The sequence below is a fragment of the Nycticebus coucang genome, unplaced genomic scaffold (genome assembly GCF_027406575.1).
Source record: "Nycticebus coucang isolate mNycCou1 unplaced genomic scaffold, mNycCou1.pri scaffold_57, whole genome shotgun sequence".
Classification (NCBI taxonomy): Eukaryota; Metazoa; Chordata; class Mammalia; order Primates; family Lorisidae; genus Nycticebus; species Nycticebus coucang.
Window position 1 is genome coordinate 299,660 of NW_026515585.1, and position 12,645 is coordinate 312,304.

Consider the following 12,645-nt stretch of genomic DNA (forward strand, 5'->3'; position numbering starts at 1 on the left):
GGACATTTGCACTCAAATGCTTATCACTGATCAGTTCACAAATGCCAAGATGTAGAACCAATACAAGTATCCAAAAACCCATCAGTGGATTAATAAACTTTGATAAATGTATATCATGGAATACAATTGAGGCATAAAAAAGAGACTTTACATCTCCGGTATTTACCCGGAAGGATTTAGAAAACATCATCCTAAGTAAAGTATCACTCGCTTTTTTTTTTTTTTTTTTGTGGTTTTTGGCCAGGGCTAGGTTTGAACCTGCCACCTCCGGCATATGGGACCGGCGCCCTACTCCTTGAGCCACAGGGCCGCACAGTATCACTCGCTTTTAATGGAAAAGCAAGTATCCAATATACTCAATACTAATATAAAACTAGTAGATGAACAACTATAGGCCCACAGGAAAGAGAAAAAAGTAAATTCAAGAAGGGGAGGGGGGTGTTCTCTAAGCTGTCATCTGATGGGTATAATGTAGGGGTATACAGCACACTTCCTGGGTGAATGGCTCAACTACAAGTTGGAATTTACCTAACAAACACAAACAATGTAACATAATCATATGTACACTTTATTCATCCAGAAAAACAAAAAAAAGCTGTTATCATATTCCTCTTGATGTCCTGAATGTCATTAAAATGGTTTCCTTTCAGTATTTCCTTTATCTTTAGGTAAAGGAAAAAGCAACTGGGGACGAGATCAAAAGAGTAGGTAGAGTGTTCCAATACAGTTATTTGTTTACTGACTAAAAACTCCCTCACAGACAGTGCTGTGTGAGTTGGTGCATTGTCGTGATACAAGAGCCACGAGTTGTTGGCAAAAAGTTCAGGTTCTTTTCATCTAAGTTTTCCATGTAGCCTTTTAAGCACTTCCAAATAGTAAATTTTGTTAACAATTTGTCCAATTGGCACTAACTCATAATGAACGATCTCTCTGATATAAAAAAAATGTTAGCAGAATCATTTTGAGTTATGATTTGGTCAGACAGAACTTTTTTGGTGATGGAGAATTGGCTGAATTTCATTGTTCATTTTGATGCTTTCTTTCAGGGTCGTATTGGTACACCAGTGTACCAGTGTCTCATCACTGGTAATAACACAGCCCAAAACAGCATCTTGCCTCTCAAAAGGTCTTGGCAAACTTTGACTCTCCTTTGCTTTTGTTCATCAGTGAGCTCCTTCAGGACAATTTTTGTACACACCTTTCTCATGCCAGGATTATCCTATTTCTCTGTATTTTCCTATTTCTCAGTTCAATGATTATTTGGACTGCCATGCTTCTCACAGTTAGCCAGTGATTTTGATGCACCATTCAACCAATTTTACAACGGTTTGTCAGTTCTCATTACCGGCCACCCTGAACTCTCTTCATCAGAAAAACGTTTAACCCATTTGTACACTGTTGTTTTTTTCATGGCATTATGCCCATAAACTTGGATTAACATGTCCCTGATTTCATTTTCACTCTTGCCAAGTTTAACAAGAAATTTAATGTTTGCTCTTTGTTCTAATTCAAGCTCCAACATTCACACAGTGGCACACAAAAACACACAACAACAATAATGAACACCACTCAGAAAGACCTCACCACATGGCAGGGCAGAGACAAGATGGCTGACTGGAGCCAGCTTTCCAGAGGATCCCATCCAGAAAGAGAGTTAAAGGACAGAAATTTAGCAAGTAGTCTGGTGGATTAGAGCTGCACCAAGAGGGAAGGTTGAAGAACACACATCAACCCCGCTGAGGCGAGCTGAAACCCCAAGGATACAAACAAAAGGTACAAAATACATCACCAAGCAGATGGGAGTCCCCTCCCCCATGAGAATGGCTCAGAGTGCCCCACAAATAAATGATCAGAGTTCAAAGGTCCTCCCACTACACTCCAGGGGAGAGACCCTCTATAAACTGGACCTACCTCCCCTACTAGGGTGCCACAGCATTCTCCTGCCAGGCATAAAACTTTATAAAACTGTATATATTCTCTACCTGCAATTCTGAGCTCCTAGCCCTCCCCTCCATTCTCACTCTGAGGTCTGGAGGCATGTCCCTCAGGAGCCCAGATTTGTGGGTGATTTCTCGAGGCGTGTGGACAGGGCCTGGACTGCAGCTGGTCTATTGCTGATTCAGCGACATGGGAGTGAGGACGGTCGGCTGAGAGGGAACGGCGGTGCCCCAAGGCACAGAACAGCAGCTGTTTTGGACAACAATAGGGTCACCCCTGGATATTTCAAAGCCATACCCCATGTCTCTCTGGGGAACCAGAGGAGGCTGGGCATCTTCTTAGGTGGCAAACACCAGAGAACAGATCTGGGACAGAAACTCAGGCCCTGTGAATAAAGGGTTTGCCTGAGGCGGTACCAGCCTAGGTGGAGTGCACAGACTAGAAAACACACATGCAGTGCTGGCTGACTCCCAGGGTGGGGCTGACCCAGAGGACTACTTTACTTAGCCTAAGATGCACCCAGCCATCAGGGGATCTCAGCCTAGACAAAGGAGTGCAGGAGGCTAGAACTGACAGCTAAATGAGCTGTGAATACAAACCTTTGCAGCAACAAAGACAGGGCCTGAGGCACAGGTTCTGTGAACTCAAAACAGCTTCTCTTTGGCAGGGGAATTAAGCCGGCACAGAAACAAATTCCACAAAGTTGTTCTGTTCCATCAGTAACATCAATTAGGGGCAGGGCTGGAACTGAATGAACACCCCCAGCCTCCATCAAGGGCCCAAGGTTGTCATGCCTCACCTCCCCCTGCTGGATAGAGGCAGAGAGCAGCAGCCTGGCTGAGCACATATAGATTTCCTTGTGATTCAGGCAGGTGCAACCCCCTGGAGTATCTGCTCATTGGAGGCAGCTGGGTCACAGACTTGCAGGGGCAAACAGTGACTGGGTGTGACAGAGGTGCAAGGTGGGGAAGGAGGCATCAACTTTCCCAGACTAATCTATTTGCTGGGTGGGTCCTCCTGACTTCACGGAGCACCGGAGCAAGTCATACTTGAGTTGTCAGCAGACCCCTGCGATTTAGTTGCCAGAGACCTTTAAACCCACCTGAGACAGGTGGTGACTGAGACAATTGATTTGGACCTTTTGAACTGAGCCAATTGCCTGAGTACTATTGAAGTGGTCACCTGGGTGTGTGGTTTTAGGGAGGTTAGAGTTTCCTTTTCCAATTGTTACTTGTGGGGGGCGGGGTGACTTAACTGCTGGGATTTCTCCACAGCTGAACTTCAACCCAGAGTAACTGCTTCACTAGGGTCGGACAGAGACCAGCTGAAAATAAGACAGAAACACTTAGCCCCACCACACCACACAGGTCCCCAGTTTCTCAGGCTGTAGCACTGTATGGGTCCTCGACAAAGCTCCAGGGAAAAGTCAAAGGGTGTAAAATAATCATGGGACGGAATCAGCAGAAAAACTCTGGAAACATGAAAAACCAGAATAGATCAATCCCCCCACACACAAGGAAACATATGGCAGATGTAACTGAAGATCCCATTCATAAACAGCTGGCCAAGATGTCAGAAGTCTAATTCAGAATTTAGATTGCAAACAAGATTCATAGAATGGAGGAAAAAAAGGAGTAGGGCTCTGGCCCCATATGCTGAAGGTGGCAGGTTCAAAACCCAGTCCTGGCTAAAAACTGCAAAAAAAAAAAAAAAAAGAAAAAGAAAGAAAGAAAAGAAACCCAAGCACAAAATCTAGCCATAACATGCTTAGCCTTCAGGCTAATAAATTGTTGTTTTAAGCCAATGTTTGCAGCAATGTGTTATGCAGCAGTAGAAAAATAACACACATGATATATCTTTTTTCCACTCCTTTACTTTCAAATAATCGATGTCCTTAAAGTATATCTCTTGAAATCAGTACATATTCGGATCTTGTTTTCATCTTGTCTGAGCATCTTTATACTTTAATTATTTAATCCATTTACATTTAATATGATTAGTCATGTAGTTTGGTTTAAGTCTGTCATCTTGTTATTTGTTTTTATCTATCTCTTCCTATATTTCCACTTTCATGTATTTCTTTGAATTAATCAAATATTTTTCATTATCTCATCTTCTACTCTATTCAATTTAATTTATACTCATTTATTATTTTAGTGATAACCCTAGAGTAGTTGTTCTTAAAACTATTTTCATAACAATGCTAAGATATTATTTACCTTTTCACTCTCATTGTGCTCATGAGTGTAGTCATATTTATTTAGAAGCTACATAGCATGTAATATTGCAAAAGATTTAATGAAGAAGGAGATGTGAGAATTCAACTATCTTCTGTTAAACCATTGTTATGAACGTACCCTCCTCCAAATTCACATGTTGAAGCTCTAACCCCCAGTACCCTAGAATGTCACGATATTTGGAGATAGAGCCTGTAAAATGGTGATTAAGTAAAGTGAGTTCATTAAGCCAGGCCCTAATCTACTCTGACTGGTATTTTTATAGGAAGAGGAAATTTGGGTACAGAGAGACACAAGGGTTATGCTCACACAAGATGGATGACCATGGGAAATGGCAGCAAGATGGCAACTATCAGCCAATGCTTCAGGCACCTGAAACTTGGACTTCCAGCCTCCAGAACTCTGAGAAAGTCAAGTTTCATTGTTTAGACCACCCATTTTGTATGGTAGCCCCATCAAACTAAGACAGTCAGACATTAAAGAGATTTGCAAAAATGTAATATAATACCATTCTTTGCACTGATTTTTGTTTTGAAAATATTTTATTAAAAACATAACATTTGCAATATCAGGTAGTAGTTTATTTTTAATAAATATTTTTAGTTTTTCCAATTTTAATTTCAATTGTGGCAAATATCAATAGAAACAACCTACATAAAAGCTTTTTGCGCTCCTTTAATTTTTAAAACTATAAAGAAGTCCTGAGGCTGAAATGTTTAAAAATGATTGCGCTTAAAATTCCCTATGAATTTTTGGGTCATTTGAGCTTTCTTGAAGTTAATATTTTTGTCATTTCCAAATAATGAAAAAAAAGCCAACAGTTTAATTCAGTTTACTCCCTTCCTTTTGTTACATTGTTATATATTTTATTTCTATGTATGTTTTAAACTCCAAAAGATATTATTACTGTTATCATTTTAACCAATGTTCATTTACATTTACTCACATATTTAGCTATTTTGGTGCTCTTAATTCTTTCCTAAAATTCCTTGTTCCAATTAGGATCATTTTCCTTCCTCCTGATTAATTCTTTTGGCATTTTATCCTAAGATTTTAGTGCATTATATCTGCTTTTCAGATCCCTATATTACATTCATTTAGGAGGATAATTTTACTTGGACTAGAGTTCTAAGCTATCATTTTTGGGGATTTTCATAAGCATCTAAAATGAAATGACAACCCATTGTCTTCAGCTCCCAAAATTTCTACTAAAAAGTCTATTATGAATCCTTTTGTTGTTTTTATTTTTCTGTAGCTGCTTTTAAGGTTTTCTGTTTGTCTTTAGTTTTCATAAGTTTTACTTCAATGAGCCTAGGTGTGGAAGTTGTTTTGTTTGTTTTAAAATCATACTGAGGTTTTGTAGAGCTTCTTGAGACTGTGCTATGGTGTCTTTCATTCATATGGAGAAATTCTCAGCTAGATTTCTTCAAAGTGGAAAAGATTCATGACACTGGTCTGGGCAATGGTTTGGGGTGTATGACCCCAGAAGCACAGGCAACAAAAGCAAAAATAGACAAATGAGGTTGCATCAGACTAAAAAGCTCCTGCACAGCCAAGACAATAAGCAGTAGAATAAAGAGACAATATATGGGGCAGCGCCTGTGGCTCAGTTGGTAAGGTGCTGGCCCCACATACCGAGGGTGGCGGGTTCAAACCTGGCCCCGGCTGAACTGCAACCAAAAAATAGCTGGGCGTTGTGGCAGGCGCCTGTAGTCCCAGCTACTTGGGAGGATGAGGCAAGAGAATCGCTTAAGCCCAGGAGTTGGAGGTTGCTGTGAGCTGTGTGATGCCATGGCACTCTTCTGAGGGCCATAAAGTGAGACTCTGTCTCTACAAAAAAAAAAGAGAGAGAGATGATATATGGAATTGGAGAAAATATTTGCAAACAATGCATCTGATTAGGGTATAATATCCAAAACACATAAGGAACTGAAGGAACTCAGTAGAAAGAAAACAAATATTCCTATTTTTTAAACGGGCATGAAACTTAAATAGACATTTTTAAAAAGAAGACATATATACAAATGACTAGTAGATATATGAAAAATGCTCAGGCGGCGCCTGTGGCTCAGTCGGAAAGGCACCGGCCCCATATACCGAGGGTGGCGTGTTCAAACCTGGCCCCGGCCAAACTGCAACCAAAAAATAGTCGGGTGTTGTGGTGGGCGCCTATAGTCTCGGCTACTTGGGAGGCTGAGGCAAGAGAATCGCTTAAGCCCAAGAGCTGGAGGTTGCTGTGAGCTAAGTGAGGCCATGGCACTCTACCTAGGGCCATAAAGTGAGACTGTCTCTACAGAAAAAAAAAAAAAAAAAAAGAAAAATGTTCAACATCACTAATCCTCAGGGAAATGCAAATTAATGTTACTAGAAATTGTCTCACACGTGTCAGAAGGCTACTATGAAAAGGATGAAAGGCAACAAGTGTGTTGGCTCGCATGTGGAGAAAAGAAAACACTTGTACACCGCTTGTGAGAAGATAAAATAGTACAACCATCATGAAAAGCAGCATGGAATTTCCTCAAAAATATTAAAAATAGGACTACCATGTGATCCAGCAACCTGACTTCTGGGTACACCCAAATGAAATGAAATGAAATCATTACCTTATAAAGTTATCTGTATTTCCATGTTCATTGCAGCCTTGTTCACAACGGGCAAGATGAATTTATAAAGAAAATGTGATATATGTATATTTATATACACACATATATATGTATAATGATATATATATATATATATATATAAGTGCAATAGAATACTATTCAGCCTTTAAAAATAAAGAGATCCTGTCATTTACAATTACATGTATGAATCTGGAGGACATTATGTTAAGTGAAATAAGCCAAGAAAGAAAGACAAATACTGCATGATCTCACTTATACATGGAATTCACAAAAACTTAATTTACAGAAGTAGAGAATGGAATTGTGTTACTAAAGATGGGAGATGAGAGAATCAGGGAGATAATGATCAAAGGGTATAAAATTTCAGTTCAAGAGGAATAATTTTAAGAGATCTATCATACCTCATGGTGACTATACTTGATAACAATATATCATGTGCTTGAAAATTGCTGAGAATAGATTTTAAGTGTTCTTGCCACAAAAAATGATTAAGTATGTAAGGTAATTTATATGTATGTAATTTGTTTGATCAAGTCATGTCACAATTTATACTTATATCAAAATGTCACATGTACCGTATGTGTAAAATTTTTTATTGCCATTTATAAATAACTGAAAGTGAATAACAGACATGAATAAACACATCTGGGTATATAATCAATAGAATTGAAAGCAGGAATTCAAACAGATTTTTGTACACCAGTGTTGATAGCAGCGGCATCACAATAGCCAAAGGGTGGAAGCAATCCGAGTGTCCATCACTGGATAAGTGGACAAACCAAGTGTGTTATATACAGACAATGGAATATTATTCAGCTTTAAAAAGGAAGGAAATCCTGACACATGCTACAACACGGATTGACCTTGAAGAGACTATGCTAAGTAAGATAAGCCAGTCCTGAAAGGACAAATATTGTATGGTTTCACTTATAAGAAGTTCTTACACTATTGAATGTTTGTTTCCAGAGGCTGAGGTTAGAAAGGAGTGGACTGTTATTATTAATGGCAGAGTTTCATTGGGGGGAGATTATGAAGTTCTAGAGATAGTGTCAATGTATAACAGTGTAAATGTATTTAATGGCACAGAACTTTACTTTATTCATTTATTTTTTTTTTGTAGAGACAGAGTCTCTCACTTTACCACCTTCAGTAGAGTGCCATGATGTCACAGGACCCACAGCAACCTCTAGCTCTTGGGCTTCCGCGATTCTCCTGCCTCAGCCTCCCGAGCAGCTGGGACTACAGGCACCCGCCACAACGCCCAGCTATTTTTTGGTTGCAGTTCAGCCAGGGCTGGGTTTGAACCCACAACCCTCGGTATAGAGGACCAGCGCCCTACTCACTGAGCCACAGGTGCCACCCGACTTTTAAATATTTTTAAAAATTAAAAATAATAAAATGTTACCATTTCATTCTATGGTTTATTTTATCACAATAAAGAAAGAAAAATATCATTAGAAACAAATTGTTTTTCAGTGAGAGTGAGAAGACAATTCAATGGAGAAAAAATAGACTTTTTCATAAATGGCCCTGGGATAATTAGATATCCATAGGCAAAAAAATGAAATTAGGTCCCTACCTCACATCATACACAAGAGTTAACTCAGAATTGAGTAGATACCTAAATTTAAGAGATAGAACTATAAAAATACTAGAAGAAACATAGAAGTAAATTTTCATGATCTTGGAATAGGCAATGATTTTTAGCACAGTGACAAAAGAAAATATAGATAAATTAGACTTCATCAAAATTTAAAACTTTCATGCTTCAAAGGATATCAAAAATGTGAAAAGGCAACCCACAAATGGATAAAAAATATTTGTAAGCCAAATATCTGATAAAAGACTTGCAGCTCAATAATGAAGGCAATCCAGCTTTTTAAATGGATGAGGAGTTTGAACAGACATTGCTCCAGAGATGGTCAAAAAAGAGCACAAAGTATGTTCAAAGTCCTTACTCATGAGGAAAATACAAACCAAAACCCCAGTGATACACCACATCATACCCACTAGAATGGCTGTAATGAAAAAGATGAAAAAATAGCAAATGTTGGTGAGGATGTGGAGAAATTGCAACAGGAGTGTTGGTGAGACCATAAAAGCAGTCTTACAGCTCCTCAAAAAGTTAAAGATATGACCCCAAAGAGTTACCATATGACCCAGCAATTTCACTCTTACTTATATATTCAAAAGAATAGAAATTAAGTTCACACAACATGGGCATGAATGCTCATAGCAGCATTATTCACAATAGCCATTGTAAATATATGTACATGTATGTATGTGTATACGTGTGTGCATGCATGTGTGTTTCAGAATTATTAACCCACATGACTGAGAGAAAATATTTACTGAGATGATTACATTGTGTGTGTATAGTTTTTTATGTCTTTAGCTTTTGGTCTTTTTTTGTTTTGAGACAAGAGTCTCACTTTGTCACTCTCTGGTGAGTGCCCTGGTGTTAGATTCTCTTGCCTCAGCCTCCCTAGTAGCTGAGACTACCCGGCTATTTGTTGTTGTTGCTATTTAGCAGGTTGTTGCTGCTGTTTAGCACGCTGGGTTCGAACCCACCAGCCCTGGTGTACGTGGCTGGCGCCCTAACCACTGAGCTCTGGATGCCGAGCCTTTTGTCTTTATATTTACAGTTTACTTTTTCTTGCAAAGTAATCTAGGTTAGTTCTTTTCGTCCCCAAGGCCTTCATCTTGATTGTGTTATTCATTTGTGATACAGTTAGCTTATTTGTTTGTATACACCAACAACAGTCAAGATGAGAGGCTAATTAAGGATACAACCCCCTTCACCATAGCTTCAAAGAAAATGAAATACCTAGGAATATACCTAACAAAGGAGGTGAAGGACCTCTATAAAGAAAACTATGAAATCCTAAGGAAGGAAATAGCAGAGGATATTAACAAATGGAAGAACCTACTATGCTCATGGCTGTGAAATCAAGATTGTTAAAATGTCTATACGTCTCGGCGGCGCCTGTGGCTCAGTGAGTAGGGCGCCAGCCCCATATGCCGAGGGTGGCGGGTTCAAACCCAGCCCCGGCCAAACTGCAACAAAAAAAAAAAAATAGCCGGGCGTTGTGGCTGGCGCCTGTAGTCCCAGCTGCTCGGGAGGCTGAGGCAAGAGAATCGCATAAGCCCAAGAGTTAGAGGTTGCTGTGAGCCGTGTGACGCCACGGCACTCTACCCGAGGGCAGTACAGTGAGACTCTGTCTCTACAAAAAAAAAAAAAAAAATGTCTATACGTCTCAAAGCAATCTACCTATTCAATGACATTCCTATTAAAATACCAACATTGTACTTTCAAGATGTGGAAAAAATGATTCTGTGTTTTGTACGGAACCAGAAAAAACCCTTATAGCTAAGGTAGTTATTAGTAATAAAAATAAAGTCGAGGGTATCAGCATACCAGAATTTTGGCTGTACTACAAAGCCATAGTGGTCAAGACAGCATGGTACTGGCACAAAAATAGAGACATAGACATTCGGAATGGAACAGAAAACCAGGAAATGAAACTAACATATTACAACCACCTAATCTTCAATAAACCAAACAAGAACATACCTTGGGGGAAAGACTCCCTATTCAATAAATTGTGTTGGGAGAACTGGATATCCACATTAAAAGACTGAAACTGGATCCACACCTTTCTCCACTCACAAAAATTGATCCAAGATGGATAAAGGACTTAAATTTAAGACATGAAACAATAAAAATCCTCAAAGAAAGCATAGGAAAAACACTGGAAGATATTGGCCTGGGGAAAGACTTCATGAAGAAGACTGCCATGGCAATTGCAACAACAACAAAAATAAACAAATGGGACTTCATTAAACTGAAAAGCTTCTGTACAGTTAAGGAGACAATAACCAAAGTAAAGAGACAACCTACACAATGGGAAAAGATATTTGCATATTTTGACTCAGACAAAAGCTTGATAACTAGGATTTATAGAGAACTCAAATTAATCCACATGAAAAAAGCCAACAATCCCATATATCAATGGGCAAGATACATGAATAGAACCTTCTCTAAAGAAGACAGACAAAAGGCTAATAAACGTATGAAAAAATGCTATTCATCTCTAATTATTAGAGAAATGCAAATCAAAGCCACCCTGAGATACCATCTAACCCCAGTGAGGATGGCCCACATCACAAAATCTCAAAACTGCAGACACTGGCGCTGGCACGGATGTGGAGAGAGGGAAACACTTTTACATTGCTGGTGGGACTGCAAACTAGTACAACCTTTTTGGAATGAAGTATGGAGAACCCTGAAAGAACTCAAGCTAGACCTCCCATTTGATTCTGCAATCACATTACTGGGCATCTACGCATAAGGAAAAAATTCCTTTTATCATAAAGACACTTGCAGTAGACTTTTCATTGCAGCTCAATTTACAATCACCAAAATATGGAAACAGCCTAAATGCCCACCGACCCAGGAATGGATTAAGAAGCTGTGGTATATGTACACCAAAGAATACTATTCAACTGTTAAAAAAAAAAAAAAAAAGACTTTACATCCTTTGTACTAACCTGGATGGAAGTGGAACATATTATTCTTAGTAAAGCATCACAAGAATGGAGAAACATGAATCCTACATACTCAATTTTGATATGAGGACAATTAAGGATATGCTGGTGGGGAGAAGGGGAGAGAAGAGAGAGAAAGGAGGAGGGTTGGGTGGGTAAAGGAAGAGCATAGAGAGGGAAGGAGGGAGGGGGGTGAAAGGAAGAGCAGAGAGAGGGAAGGAGGGAGGGTGGTGGGGCCTTGATGTGTGCCACACCTTTTGGGGGCAAGACACGATTGTAATAGGGACTTTACCTAACAAATGCAATCAGTGTAACCTGGTTTCTTGTATACTCAATGAATCCTCAACAATATATATATATATATATATATATGCTTGTGTGTGTGTGTGTGTATCCAAAACTGATAGAATTATAAGGATGAGAAAATCACATTAAAAATGGGAAGTCATTAATTGAGAGAGGGTTTCATCTGTCACACAGGCTGGAGTGCAGTGGCCCCATCATAGCTCACTGTAAGCTTGCCTTCCTGGATTCACATTGTCATCCTGCCTGGGCCTCCCTCTTGCCAAACGCCATCGGAGGTGGCCTGTTGGTAAATGGAATGGACTTACTTGGGCTATGACAGTCTGAGGCGGCAGTGGGCTGTTGTCTCAACAACCTCCCACCTCCTCTGCTTACTGAGCACCTGACAAAGGCAAGCAGCAGAGGTGCTGGTGGCAGAGAGCGGGCTTTATGTCCATTATTGTGACTTGCTCCACGCTTTCGACTGGGGGAATCTCGCTATGAGAGTCCATGCTGGACTCTTGACCTGTTTTTCCTTAAGGTTATTTTCTAGCTTTATGCCTGGCAGCTGGGTAAGAAAGTAGCAGGTTAAGTTGCACAGAGGAAGGAAAAGAAAAGAAAGAAAAAAATTATTCAAGCCAGTAATCTCAGCACTTGGGAGGCCGAGGCAGGGGGATTGCCTGAACTCACAGATTCAAGACCAGCCTGAGCCAGAGGGAGGTCCTCTCCCTAAAAATAGCCAGGCGCTGTAGCAGGCGCCTATAGTCCCAGCTACTTGGGAGGCTGAGGCAAGAGATTCGCTTGAGCTCAGGAGTTTGAGGTTGCTGTGAGCTGTGATGCCACAGCACTCTACCAGGGGTGACATAGTGAGACTATCTAAAAAAAGAGGTTAATTCTAAACATTTGAGACAGAACAAACTGAAAGTACATTGGAAGCAAATGGCTTCTCCGTGATGAGGCTAATGTCATAGCCTGGATGGTCCCCGGGTGCGTTTACAGCCTAAGTAGCAGGGACT